The sequence below is a fragment of the Pleurodeles waltl genome, chromosome 3_1, assembly GCF_031143425.1.
Source record: "Pleurodeles waltl isolate 20211129_DDA chromosome 3_1, aPleWal1.hap1.20221129, whole genome shotgun sequence".
Taxonomy (NCBI): domain Eukaryota; kingdom Metazoa; phylum Chordata; class Amphibia; order Caudata; family Salamandridae; genus Pleurodeles; species Pleurodeles waltl.
Genome location: NC_090440.1, coordinates 1,558,456,701 through 1,558,472,433, shown reverse-complemented (window position 1 = coordinate 1,558,472,433; position 15,733 = coordinate 1,558,456,701).

Here is a 15,733-nt window from a genome sequence, read left to right as displayed (position 1 = left end):
ATGGCACAACATATATCATTCTTTTGATGGGCACTGACCTGCAGAGGGAATATACACAGGAAAATAGTATTAGTCAGACAGTCCTGCCTGTTACACTTATGGCCCATCATACCCCTTCACATCACCATTTACACACACATGGCCCAGCACACAACCTGTACGCTGCCCACGGGACATCGACCCATCCCCTTTCCACACAATGCCTTCACACCCCACTCCATGCATTCATGCCACATGCATCGTGCCCACAGTGTACTCACCTGTTGGTCTGGAGGCCCATACAGCAGTCTGAACTGAGGTAAGACCCCATCCACCTGTCTCTCCAACTCCGCTGAAGTGAAGGCAAGGGCCCTTTCCCTAGTCACACGAGCCATGGTATGTTCCAGACACAGGTCACAGTAGCACATGCAATGTAGGTCTTCTCCTGTTGAAGGTCAGGTAGAAAGTGAAGAATCAGATAGAAAATGGCGGTCACGTCTGCGGCTGTGCATACCGTCACCGCCGGTGTACATCACCATTGGCCACTGTACCCCATAGGTCTCTTTTATAGCCAATGAGGAACTGCACGGCAGTTCCCGACTGCTTCCTGCAACGGCGCACAACATCAGGGGAATTTCCTTACTTCCACCTGTCCCTCCACACATTACAGGAGGACTCCATTTCAGGGGGGGCAAGCCCTGGATAATTACTGCATCACTGTTTAATTTTGGACATACAGGATAATCTCACTGACCTATTACAATTTGACAGCATGCATCGTACTGTTGTAGCCCCATTGTTCAGTTTGTGACCGGCTCCTCACTCTTTTTTCCCATAGATTGCTGTAGCTGCAGATGAATAGAAGATGGAGACATACCCCCATCCACAGACCCCTGGTGGACTTGGCAAACATTGGAGGACAGGCTCATTATCCTCACCTATAGACTTGACAGGGCCACAATCACAGAGCTGTGTGCCCAATAGGAGCCTGACCTGATATCTGCTACCCGTCAACCCACTGGGATCCCCCCTCTTGTGCAAGTTCTATCAGTTCTCCATTTGCTGGCAACTGGTTCTTTCCAAGTGACAGTGGGCTTGGCAGCAGGAATTTCACAGCCAATATTCTCAACTGTGCTGACCAGAGTGTTGTCTGCCCTGATTAAACATATGTGCAGCTACATTGTATTTCCCCAGGTGGAGATTTGGCCACCGTGAAGGCTGACTTCTATGCAACTGAACATATCCAAAACATAATTGGTGCAATTTATGGAACACATATTGCATTTGTCCCCATTGTCAAAATGAAGAGGTGTACAGAAATTGCAGGAGTTTTAACTCAGTGAATATACAGATGGTGTGCTTGGCGGACCAGTACATCTCCCATGCCAATGCTAAGTATCCTGGGTTGGTGCATGATGCCTTTGTCCTGAGGAATAGCAGCATCCCAAATGTGATGGCCCAACTACAGGGTGTGGCCAATAGGTGAGCCATGGCTCCCATCCAGTAGATGTTGGGGTATGGGTACGGTGTGGGCCATATGTGGTAGTGTGCGGCTAAATGTTGTTCCTAAATATTTGCAGGTGACTCTGGTTACCTCAACCATGACCCCTGTGAGGAATGCCAGGACAAGGGCAGAAGAACGTTATAATGAGGCACATGGGTGAACAAGAAGGATCATAGAAATAACCTTTGGCCTCTTGAAGGCCAGGTTTCGGTGCCTCCATCTGACAGGTGGATCCCTGTGCTACTCACCCAAGAAGGTATGCCAGATAATAGTGGCATGCTGCATGTTGCACAACCTTGCATTGAGATGCCATGTACCTTTTTGGCAGGAGGAGGAGGCTGGAGATGCCCGTTTGGCAGCAGCGGACCTTGTGGACAGTGAGGATGAGGAGGTAGAGGATGAGGATGAGGACAACAGAACAGCAGCGATCAGACAGTACTTCCAATGACACACAGGTAAGACAGTGTTACTTCACATTTCATTGTCATTTTTTTAAAATAGTTTGGCACAGGCATGCTGTTATTTCCCACTTCTATGCCCACTTACTGTACCCTTTGGCAATTCATTTTACAGATGTTGGTGCCCCACAGTAGTTCCTGGGGAGTTCACTGCAGCAAACTACAGGTCTTTCATATGTGCTCATTTACTGTACAGTTGAGTTGCAATGTTTGTACATGGTTAAAGGCATACATACTTAAATAATGTGACATGTTCCATACTTCTATTTGTTTCAAGGGTGCTTATTTAAGTGATAAGATATTGAGGGGCAAGTGCAATGGGATGGGGTGATGATGGAGGAAATTCCAGGGTAGAGTTCCAGTCTGTAGCACAGGTGCATTGTCCCTGGGGACATAGGAAGGGGAGCAATGGCAGTTCAACCTGGACAGGGTGACAGAGTGACAGAGTAGGACACAAGGGTGACAATAAGGAGAGTCTCATTTCCTGGCGGGGGTCTTGGTAATAGTCTCTGCTTCTGCCTGGATCACAGGGAACGTTTGCGGGGTGGTTCTCCTTCTGCAGGGAGAGGGGTGCTGGTGGTCTGTTGGTCCTGTGGCGGGGCCTCCTGTCCCCTAGCGACAGAGGAGGTGGAAGGCAGTTCAGATGTCTGGCTAGTGGCAGGGGCCTACTGATGTGAGACTGCCTCCCTCATAATATTGGCCATGTCTGTCAGCACCCCTGCTATGGAGACCAGGGTGGTGTTGATGGCCTGCAAGTCCTCCCTGATCCCCTGGTACTGTCCCTCCTGCAGCCGCCTGTTCTCCTGCACATTGTCCAGGATCTGGCCCATCGGGTCCAGGGAATGTTGGTCTCCTCCCCGGGTCTCTGTAAGTGCCTCCTGGAGAGTCAGTTGTCGGGGTCTATCCTCCCCCTGGCGCACGGCACTCCTCCCAGTTTCCCTGCTGGCCTGTGGCTCCCCTTAACCGTGTGCACACTGCCACTGACCCCCAGTCCCTGATTGTCTTGGGTATGAGGTGTGCCCTGTGGTCCCTGTAGAGGTGGACACACTGCTGATTGATGTGTCCTGGGGACAGAGGTGTCGGTACACTGGGTGGGTGCAGTGGTGGTGTTTCCAGATGGGGGAGGCTCTGTGGTTGTCTGTGACTGGGCTTGGGTAATCGATTATCCAGAGGTCCCTGATGGGCCAGGTTGGTCATCCAGATCCAGGTGACCAGAGTTTCTGTCATCACTGTGGGCCTCTTCTGTGGGGGGACTAGACATTGCTGGCACCTCCTCTTCGCTAACATTGGCTGGGATACCTGTGGGGATGTAAATGTTGTGTTATTGTTTCTGTGTGTGACATATTGTGCATCAGTGGGTTGCCCTCTTTGGTTGTAGTTGCCCTGGCAGCTTTCACTTGTGTAAGTTGGCATGTGGTGGGCTAGCTGATTTTCTCTATCACGCTTTAGTGATAGGTGTCCATGCAGGTCTATGAGTGGTATCCATGCATTGATAGAGCATGCAGGGTTTGGCATTGGGATGAGTGAGATGTGATGGTGGGGTGTGTGGGAAGTGGCGGAGTGATGGGAGTGAGCGTGAGGGTGGGGGTATGTGTTGGCATGCAGGTAGGGGGGTAGTCGTAGTATAGAGTTGATTTACCAGAGTCCAGTCCTCCCCAGGCCCTCAGGACGCATGATTGCCAAGACTTGCTCCTCCCATGTTGTAAGGTGTGGGGGAAGAGGTGGGAGTCCACCGCCAGTCCTCTGTACAGCAAGTTGGTGTCTTGCTGCAATGGAACATACCTTCCCCCATAGGTTGTTACACCTCTTCTTGATGTCATCCGTGGTTCTTGGGTGCTGTCCCATGGCGTTGACCCTGTCCAAAATTCTCCACCATAGCTCCATCTTCTTAGCTATTGATATGTGCTGCACCTGTTCTTCAAATAACTCTGGCTCTACCCTGATGATTTCCTATTCCATGACCCTTAGCTCCTTCTCTGAGACTCTGGGGTGTCTTGGTGGTGCCATGGGTGTTGTGTGAGTTGTGTAGGTGAGGGTGTGTAAGGTGATGTGTTGGGGTGTGTGATGTGGGGTGCGTGGGTGGTGTATAGATGTAGGTAGTGTGTGGCTCTGGTTTTGTCTATGGACGTGGTGCCTGTCTCATGCCAATGGTTTGTAATGCTAAAGGGTTGTGGGTAATGTGGGTGTGTGTTTTATAGTGGTGTGAGTGGGTGGGTGTAGTGTGTGTATGGGTGTCAGGTGTGTGTTGTTTGAATTGTCCAATGTGGTGTTGTTTTGTTTGAGTGTGTGTATTTTGAGAGTGGCGGTATGTACCGCCAATGGTTTACCGCCATTGAATGTCAGCCATGGTGTTTCGTGGGTCATAATGTGGTGAGCGTTGTTCTGCTGGCGTAACGGTGTGGGTTTTGATACCGCAAGTTTATCACTGACCTTTAGACTGGCAGATTTGTGTGCATGGCTGAATAGGGATGGATTGGTGTGTGTGTGTCATAACATGGTGAACGGATATCCACCGTGATGGCGGTATGTTGGGAGCAGTCAGTGTGGCTGTAAGTAGGATTTACTGCCAATTTCATAATGAGGGCCTTAATCCCCTTCCCATGGCAGTCGCTGGGGCCCAAAAACAACCTCCTTTTCATGAAAGGGAGATGACAACTGGCACCAGTCAAAGGCTTCTGAATGGGCTCTGGTGTTGACATGATTTCTTTGTGCCTTTTAAGATCCACTAGGGGTGGAGAATGTTGTTACATACGAGGCCTACCCCAAACTCTTGGTTTTGGAGTTGAGTAATGGGCCATGCAAGGGACTTCTGGTGCAAATGGACAGTACTGTTGTTTGTTTGCCCATTTGGCTCTGCTTAGTTTACTCCATAATACAAATCTCAATCTATCAATGGAAAGATAAGGTAAGTATGACTCTCTTTTATTTGTGCCCCAACAATGCCCACTGAGAGCCTATCACCTACGTCCTATATGATGGAGGAAATAGAGTGTTTGGTAAAGACAAAATAGACAGAGATTTACTGGAAGAAGACATCACAGTTAAAGAACTTGAAAGCACCTAGGACCAGTTACAGGAAGGAAAGACACCAGACCCAATTGGGTTTCCTGACACGTTTTTGGAACCTGCAGATCCTACGTTCTAAGTCTGATGTCTGCTGTGTTTACTGTGGCTGAGAAAGGAGTGCTCTTCCACGCGATCTTTGATTGTCCAAAATAGTGGTCATCCCTAAATCTGGGCACCCTTCAGATGTACAAGCTTTGTGCCACCCTATTTCTCCTCTTAAGCTAGAAGTGAGGATTTGGGCCAAAGGTATTGCCAATTGTCTCCAGAAAGAGATAGGCGCATCCCAACTAACCAGGCTTTATGCTTCATGGGCCACAAGACACAACATTAGACAGGTAAATAATACTCTGGCTCTTGTAAAAGGGCTGTCCCGTTGCCATATGATACTCTTGGTAGAATTTTAAAAAGTCTTTGACTCGTTGGGCTAGGAATATCTACTTTCTCTCCTCATGACATTAAACTTTGGTCCCAAGTTTATCAGCATTGTTTGATTACTGTGCACAATCCTACTCGCAAAGGTTAAATTTTGGTGTTCAGTGTTTGGCACCATCCCATTGTGGTGGGGGACGGTGCAGTGTTGCCTATTGTCACTAATGCTTTTCACACTCATGACTGAGCTCTTGGTGTGATGGTTGAGAACTGATGCTTTGGTCGGAAGATCTTAAGGTTGCACTATATGCAGATATTATTTTAATAATCTACGGTGATCTGACAAATCTGGAACCTCAAGGCCAAATGAAGATTTTTGGAAAATTCTCTGGTCTTACTCTTAATGGGACCATGATCTTGATGTATCCCATAGGATGGCCCTTTCCCCTAGACCTGGAGTGGGCTACATGGACAAATTCTAACATCTTGGGTTTTAGGTGATGGAGGATATGCAGCGGGAATGGGATAGAAACATTCAGCCCCAGTCCTAGCTGGATTGCTTGTGAGGAGACATGGGCTTATGGATGGTGTCCCCTTTGGCCTTTTTGGGCTGTTCTTCCATATTTTAGAGGGTAGCCTCTTCACACCTATTGCACCAGTTACAACACTATCCCTGCTGTATTCTGCAATCTTTCTTTAAGTATATGGACACATGCCTGAGGGGGTTCTTATGGAACAATCACCCCCTCCCCCTGGAATGCTTTATAAAAGTGCTTTAAATCCTCTTTTGAAGGAGATATTGAGGTCCCAGACATTTTAAATGAATGGTGGTTTGACCACTAGCGGGGACCTGGCCCTCACTCTTAGAAATGGGCAATGCAGGATACACAGATTTCTCATCTGCTTTATGGCAGCTCAACTTCCCTTTCTTTTCCCTCTGCAACGAGGTGGTTAGTATCTGTAGAATGATGTGACCAATGCACTGGAATAGGTGAGTGGTCTGGTTAGAAAAAGGCCATCACCAATGGCATGGCCATCGGATAGGGCAGGTGTCTGACCTGCAGGGATTGAAATTATAGATGTCTTCAATCTGGGGGATGTTATCTTTGATACAGCACTCAAATCCTTTTAGGACTTGCTGAAAGAATATGACCTCCCCTGTAGTCAATTCTACAGGTTTCTTTAACTCTGTCATGCCATCATGCCTTTTATAGCAGACTTTGAGAAGCTACCTGATTCTAGCATCATAGTGGCCAAGGCTGTGATGGATGAGCTGGTAGAAAATAAAATATTGCAGATTTGTAGATCCTTGGTTGCTAACTCACTGTACACTTTCAATCATTTGTGTGAGGCATGGTAAAAGGATCTAGGTCTCCTAATGGCAGATAACTGGTGGGAGACGTGCATCTTCCCCCGGGAAACTGCTGTAGCTCCACAGTTCATGGCCATACACTTAAAATAATTGCACAGCCTTAACATTCATGGGATAGGCTGTGGAATATGGGTATGGTGAGCAAAAGAACAATGGATTAACCCAGATCTGTGACTGGGGGAGAGTGTTTGCATTGTTCAGCACTCCGTCCATCATCCTTTTGTGTTGCTGAAGATGGGTATGGTACCTTCTCCAAATTGCCTGAGATGTGTAACCCAATAGGAGACTTGATTCTTACAGTATCGGTGGGTGGGAAACTGGTCCCCTTTAGGCAAAGGGTATTTTCATGCCTGTAACAGTGTCTGTCTAGTGACTCCCTAGAGACCAAAAATTCACATTAATACATGTCACTACTGACATAGATAGCAATCAGTACAAAATAGCACTGTGTGGCTGGGTCTTGCAGTGGCCAAAAGGGACACTGCCAGTGCACAGGGATATGTGGATCACCTGTTCTTGGAGTGGTGGTGGGCAGGCATGGGCTGTTGTATTAGTTTGAAGAGACCTATATACAAAGCCAGAGGTAGCTTGCAAAAACACTGCAAAGTTTGGTCTTATTGCTGCCATTATAGGGGCTGGTATTGGGGCAATATTGCTGCATATTGGTGGTGCTTCTTGATATTAGTACGTGGGAAATATGCTGCTTATTGATTTGGAATCTGCTATGCATTATGCATGGTTTGACTCCTTAGTCAGTGTTTATACATACAAGTTTGGCGGTCTTTTGGCAAGACCGCTGCAGTTGTGGGCGCCAAAAGAACACCAGTGTTGGCAGTATCCCATTCTCCATATCATGAGTCACACACAGCACACAGCCAAAAGACAGCCACAAATCTGAGCTCGCTAGGACGACCAAGGGCGGGAGACAGGTAGCCCCACCACCAGCGCCGCCACACTGATCACATTCCTCCCTCCATATTACCACCCACAAATCAGCACAGCAGTCATTGCATGGCGGAAAACCATTGGCAGTGTGAACCGCCGCGGTCTAAAACTCATCTCAGCCAGAACACCACACTACATTAGACAATTCGAATACCCCACACCTGATACACATTCACACACCAGACACACCTACACACACCACTATAAAACACACTTCCACACATCCCACAATCCTTTGCAACTCAAACGACAATCACAGACAGCAAGGAGCCAACATCATACGATTTTGCACTTGTACACCATGGGCACATTTACACATCTCACTCAGCACACACCACACAACTGCACGAACAACACTATACACATATTGACACAGCACACAAACACCACAAAACAACCAGCACACACAACCAAGCACCTTCCACCCCATCAAGCACCCTACATTGCACCCCTGAACACAACACCCCCCTTCACAACACAACCACCATGCCCTGTCAAAAGCATCCATGCTTCACAGGCAATGAGTTGAGGGTAATGGTCGATGAAATCATCAGGGTAGAGCCACAACTGTTAGGAGCACAGGTCCAGCAAACATTGATTGCCAGGAAATTGGAGTTATGGCAGAGGATCGCCGACAGGGTCAACTCATTGGGCAACCATCCACGCACGAGGGAGGACATCAGGAAGAGGTGGAATGACCTACGGGGGAAGGTGCGTTCCATGGCATCATGACATCAGATTGACATCAACAAGACTGGCGGTGGGCCCCCACCTCCACCCCCAGAGTTCGTATCGTGGGAGGAGGAGATCTTGGCCATCCTGCATCACGAGGGCATGACTGGAATAACCGGAGGGCTAGACTCTGTTAAGTCACTAACACTCTCCTCGCACCAAGAACTACTGTCCTGCATGGCCCTCCCCTGCATGCCACACCACCACCCAGCCACTAGCCCAGACAGTTCCTGCCTAGTGCACAGATACCACAGCCAAGAACAATCACTACAACTCCCACAATGCACCTAACTAGCCACATGACAACCTGAAATGTCCACATCACAGTGCAACACTTGCATGGCTAACTTTTGCACCCACTGCACCTACTGCATGCTATGACTGAGGACCACTACATGGCAATGTCAGCAATGCAATCTTGCAATCCTGATTCCTCAACTTGGAACAGAACATGGTACCCATTTCTGTATCCATGACCCACAAACTATATCAAGAGTGCTGCATCTGTCTTTTTCATGATTGGGCTACAAGTCAAGCCATAGTATGCATCAGACAAGGACAATACCAATCACACCTGCACCATGTAACTCTCTCTCACTGCATCCACAGGCACCCCTTCCACTGCCACCGTGCAGAGAATGACAGTCAGCCCTTTCCAGTATCAAGGCCCCAGTGAGGACTACGCCTCTGGATGTCTGGACAGTGATAACTTACCTGGCCCATCTGGGACTACTGGTCAGTCCACCACTATCAGCCTCACCCTGCCCACATCAGAGCCCTCCCCCACCCTGTGGTATCAACAGTACAGCAAAACCCTTGTCCCTAGGCCTGTGTCCCAAGGACTGTTCAATCAACAATCTGCCCCATAGTACAGGGATCAGAGTCGACCACTCACTCCCATGATGATGAAGGTCCTTATGTAACTAGGAGTGGGCACACGGTGCCAGTGACACAGGCACAGGGGGCAGGGTTCTGTGAGCCAGAGGATGGGGCCCCCAAGGGACTCAACTGACCAGGAAACCATTTCCCAAATCCTGGGAGCATACCAGCAATCCCAGGACAAGATGGGACAGATACTCACCATCTTGCAGGAAAACCAGAGGCTGCAGAGGGAAAACCACCAGGAGGTCACGCAGCAGTGGCAGGCTCACAATGTCACCATGGCTTCCATTGTAGGGGTGCTAGAGGAACTCACCACCATCCTGCATCCATCCTCCACCCACCAGCAGGCCCCTTCCACTAGCCACATACTAATGGAGCCTTCAACATCTGCTGCAGCTGGTGGAATGGAGGCCTGGCCTGAGGAACCACAGGCCACTGGTACCCCTCACTCTGTAGCTGAGAACCCCCCTCAAACATGGTCACCCATCCAGACATCTTGCTGGGGCTGATATCAAGACCAAACCCACTGCCAGGAAGTGACTCTCTCCTGAACATTCTCCCTTGCGTGCCACTGAGACAACCTGTTGACTGACCAATGTCATGTCTCCATTATTCCACTGCCCCTTGGACACTGGACCTGTACTACCTGCAGCTTGACCACCTACTCTGATGAGTTTATCCACCATGCCCCCACTCATCACCTATTGGACAATAGATGCATAATAAACACCATAGTACACAGCTGCTGCATTTGTGTCTTTATTGTACATGTACCAATGTGTGCCCACCAAAAAGTAATGTGTGTCAATCCACATTCACCATAAGTCTTTTACATGGACAGGGGAGGGAGGATTCACCTGCAGGTGACACAGTACCTCAGACATGTTCCAAAATCCATTTTTCAGGGGAGCCACTATTTCAGGCAGAAACCAGAGGAGCTTCACTAATCCAACCAGCAAATAGACCAAGACAGAGACAACCATCAAGATAGGAGTCATGGTGGCACACACAACACATATGCAGTATATTGTAGTTGGCCCCATTTTTAATTATTGTCAAGTGGCATGGGAAAACAGTATACCATGCCACATCCACAATCTCCAGAAACACTTTGCCATTGCTAGCTAGCTCACAGCTGATATGAGCCAACAAAAGACACGTACAACTGTTAGGGAAGACCAGTGTCCATGAATGGCAAAGGGAACAGTCAGGATAAGGAGTAATACTCACTACCCAATCTATAGTTGTCAAAACATCTGCATTGGGGTTTGCAGATCTGAGAACACACCACATACATGTACATAGGAGAAGTCAACCTAACAACCTGCATTGTCAACACATGTCAGACATGAAATGAGTAAGACAGCTCCTGATGGGCAATCTGTCTCCCACCACAGGCCATACAGAGGGATAGGTACACTGAACACCTCCACTGATGTAACTGACCAGGAGGAGCAATGTCAGAAGGCAGATAAGAAATCAGATCCCATACAATACACATTATACATACCTGAATGTCACTGGAAGTATTGATTGATCAGCTCAGTACTAGAGTCAGCTGCACCTTCATCATCAGCCGCATCATCACTCTGTGTGTCACCATCATCAGCCACTGGTCCAGCTGCCACCTCTTCATCATCCAGTAATGGTATGCGACTGCTCAGGGCCAGATTGTGTAGCATGCAGCAGGCAACAATGATCTGGCAGAACTTTTGTAGAGAGGAGAGCAGGGCACCTCCAGATACATGGTTGCACCTGAATCTGGCCTTCAGTTGCCCAAAAGTATTTTCTATTACACGCCTTGTCCTGCTGTGGGCCTCATTGAAACGGTGTTCCCCATCTGTTTTAGGATATCATACTGGTGTCAACAGCCAGGGAAGGTTAGGATAGCCAGAGTCACCTGTGTGCACAAAGGTAGGACCTGTCACTATACAGGTAGAGACAAAGGGCACAATGGGATAACATGTGACATCATAGTTGCACACATAATATTGCATACATACCAATTAGCCAGGCCCTCTCTCTCTGTAGTCATGCCATCATGTGTGGGACATTGCTGTTCCTCAGAATGTAGGAGTCATGCACAGATCCAGGAAACTTGGCTGTAACTTGGGAGATATACTGGACATTGATGGAGTAAAGGTTTTTCCTGTTCCTGTGCACTTGTTCATTGGCCCTGGGGGGAACCAAAGCAAGGTGGGTGCCATCTATGGCATATATCACATAAAGGATGTGTCCCATATCATAGACGTCAGCCTTCACAGTGGGCAAATCTGCATGTTGGGGGAACCTGATGTAGCTGTCCCGATGTTACAGAAAATCACATAGTACATCCTTAAACACAAGACTGAACATGGGCTATGACATCCTTGCTGTCAAGCCCACTGCAATCTGGATTGAGCCTGAGGCAAGGAAGTGTAGCACTGATAAAACCTGTACTGTGGGAGGGATGGCATAGGGATTACGCAAGGCAGCCAGTAGATCTGGCTCCAATTGATTACACAGTTCCGTGATGGTCTGATGATTCAGACAATTGGTGTGTATGATGTGCCTCTCCTCCAGGGTAGCAAGGTGGACTAGGGAGTGGTACACCTGTGCATGTTTCATTCTCGCCATTGCACAGTATCTAGAACATAGAGAGGAAAATGTACAAATTAAAGTCCACTATACACATGCTAGCTAACACTTAAGTTGTAGTACACAACAAGCACTGTAGACATGGTGCTAAAGTTTATCCATACGATATAGGGCATGTTGACAAACCGTGTATGCCATCCTAGCTGCCCATTGCAGCCTCGGACCAACAGCATGTCACACACAAACCATGTATTATGTTCTGTTACAGCAGCCTATTTCCCCAGAACGGAACATGTATGTACCAATTTAAGTGCCACATATGGTTACCCCGCCAATGAGACAGCAAGTAGCACCTGCACATCTTACTCCATTGTGCCTTTATTGGCACATGTTTGGGCCCAGCCATGAGGGCAAAACATAGGCCAACTCTGCATAATGAACAAAAGGCTGGTATGACACACTTATTTTTGCTCTATATGCCAAGACATGTGTCTAAAATGCGAACCACCTGTCCTGTATACACAGGGTGGATGGAAGTGACCTAATTCCACCAGCATATGTCATCATGGTGGTAGGCAGTCACAACTACTGTGCAATTGTGCTGACATTGTTGCCAATGGAAGACTGGGGCCAATGATGATCACTGCCGACAGTGATGGTCATCCACGCAGCCACCTTAACCATCATTTTCTGCCGCCTAGCTCCCTTGACTTCTGACACTCGTGCAAGCAAGACCTCCTATATGTGAGCTGCTGTGTACTGTCTCTGGGAGCCATCAAGCCACATCCTGCAGATGATAGGGCCCCAGCCTTCACTCAGGAGGAGTTGGGGAAACTTATTGGCGGGGTCCTACCCGTTTATGGACAGCTGTATGGGCCACCAGAGGAGCAGGTGAGCCCGGTTTCATTATCCTGTGTGATAGGGGTGTGTGTGTGAGGCTGCAAGGGGTTGCCACGCCACAAAGGAAGTGAATTCATGCCAGGTGCATGGAGTAAATGCGTTTGTGCTGTGAAGACATGTCAGTGTGGGTATGTGATGTGTATGATGTGTGTAGTCCACTGCTGCTGATGTGGTGCCACTCTACATTACTTTTTCCTTTTGTCTATGTCACCCATGCAGGTCAACACACATCAGAAGAAGGGGATCTGGCATGCCATCGCCAAGCAATTGTGAACCCTGGGGGTCTATAGCCGGCAGAGGACCCACTGCAGAAAGTGGTAGGAGTACCTGAGACGCGGGGCGCGGAAGTCTGTGGAGGCCCAGCTGGGGATGTCCTCCCAATGAAGGAGTGGTGCCCGTTGGACCCTGACCACTCTAATAACCTGCATTTTGGCACTGGCCTACCCTGAGGTGGATGGGCGCTTGAGGGCAGCACAGCAGCCACAAGGGGGTAAGTACAGGCTCTCACATCAATCCATGACAGGCCTTGTTTGGGATTGGGTGGAGCTTACTTGTGGGCAGATGTGCACGTGATCAGTGGTAGATGCACATCGACAATGGGTACAGTCACCCTGGCAGGCTCTGAATCGATTATGTGTGACAATACAATGCTGTCAGTATATATACAATTGACATATTCAATGGTTTGGTGAGTGTGGACATCCTACGCATTGTGTCAGACCAGTTTCTTCCATATGCATCAGTGTACCTGATGTGCAAGTGCTATCACATCAGTATTTGTCTCCCACAATGACTGAGGCACTCACTATTTTGTACAGTAGCTGGCATGGACTGATTTTGGGGGTGGCATCAGGGGTCCACTACACGTATGGCCTCAATGGGACAGGATTTTGGCTATGGTAGCTTACCATGCTGACATATATTGACTTAAGAGTGTAGGATATTTAAAGGGAAACAACCATGGCATTCTGCTACATGTGACACTATGTGGGCAAATAGCACACCATAATCTATTTTTGAAGCTATCATTCTGTGGACTTGCCTATCCAACAATGGTATAGTACTAGATGTAGTAGGTCCTCTGGGAGGTCTCTGGAATCTAACCATAGTGTTTACATGTCATGCATGACATCGCCCTGGCAATTACAATGCTGCTATGCAGTGTTTCAGTCTTGACCAATTCACTAAGTCAGAATGTTCCCACAATAGTAGGTTTTTCACCATTGCATCTTGAATTTCCCAATGTGTATTTGCAGAAATGGATTATCATTGTAATGGAATAGCCTGCCATGATATAATTGAAGATATGTACATGTTGAGCTGTGTAAATGGTAGGCAGGTATTGATCCTTTTCCACCCTATCTTTCTCTTTCCCTCTCCCTCCTTTTCCTCCTCTGTCTTTGTGTGCATCAGCATCATCAGGCAAAGGAGAAGGGGCACCGGTGAGTGGGGAAGCAGCAGTTAACGTGACCCAGGAGGCTGATACCAGCGGAGCCGAGGGGACCAGTTGGACAGAGGTCCAAGGGAATGCCACAGGGAGACCAGATCATCTACATCATCTTGGAATTCCTCCTCCAGTGGATGCTCTCTGGTGGTGGTGGACCCATCTGGACCAACCCAGCACCATCCTTGTCCACTACCCCCCTTACCAGCACCACCTTCCCTGTAGCTCCCCACCCTTGCCCGCTCACCTAGCAGGGTGGGAGTCTCCTTCACTGCAGGCACCTCTGCCCCTGTCCCAGTCAGCCCTGCTGCCCTCACTGCCCTCACTGAGGAGGCTATTGACCTCCTGAGGTCCATCTCTGAGGGTCAGTCAACCATAGTGAATGCCACCCAGGAACTGGCAGCTCAGGTACAGCAGAGCAATGTCTATCTGGAAGGCATTCACAGTGCTATAGCTGGCCTGCAGAGATCCTTTCAGGCTCTGGCCTTCTCGCTGATGGCAGCCAGTGTCCCTTTGTCTTCTGTCCCCCCTCCAGCTACCTCTTCCGAATCCCATACTCCTCTCCCCATACCCATCCAGAGCACACAGTCAGACCACTATTCATCCACCTCAACAGACATGGTTCACAGTGACAAACACAGCCACCACAAGACCCACCACCAGCATGCACACAGACAACACCCACCTGCACACACAGCAACATCCACTCTCTACAGTGACCCCCACACCACCCCCTCCTTCACAGACACAACACCACTCACACCTGCTGGCATGACACCAACATTCCCTGATCCAGCCAAAAGTCCCATCATAGCCAGTTGCCACACTTCCAGACCTGCATGCATCCACCCCATTTACCGCATGCACACTCACCACAACTACCAACACCCCCTCATGCAGCACATCCAACTTACCTGTAGGCCCCACACCAACAGACAGTCACCCATCCACAATGGCATCTCTCTGCTCCTCCTCTCCTCTCCTCCTAAAGCACCTACATGCCCACACTCACACACCCAACAGACACCCAGCATACACACGCCTTCCACCCACACACCTGCACCCAAGACACTTACGCAAACACACCTTATAACCACTCCCTCCCCCTACACTCCCAAACTCTTTTTCCATGACCACCCTTGTGTCCCTAAGAAAAGATTCCTTTATGAGTTTTCCCTCTTCCCTGCCACTCTCCCACCCCATGTTTCCCCAAAGTGCACTGTGTCCCTCCCTGAGCCCAGCTCTTCCACATGCCAGTCCACCCTTGCCCCCACTGGTGTTGCCCATGCCCCTCCTGCCAAAAAATCAACCCCCTAAACCCAAGCTCCCCCTCCCAAGGACAAACCGAAATACACACCACCAAAACCCAATACCAAGCCCAAGGGCAAACCCAAGGACCCCCTTCCTAAACACCACCCCCCCCAACTCGACCACCACCCCATCCCCCTTGAGATGCCTGTCTGTCCCCTTGATGCCACAACCATGCGGAGGCCACTTTGCAGTCA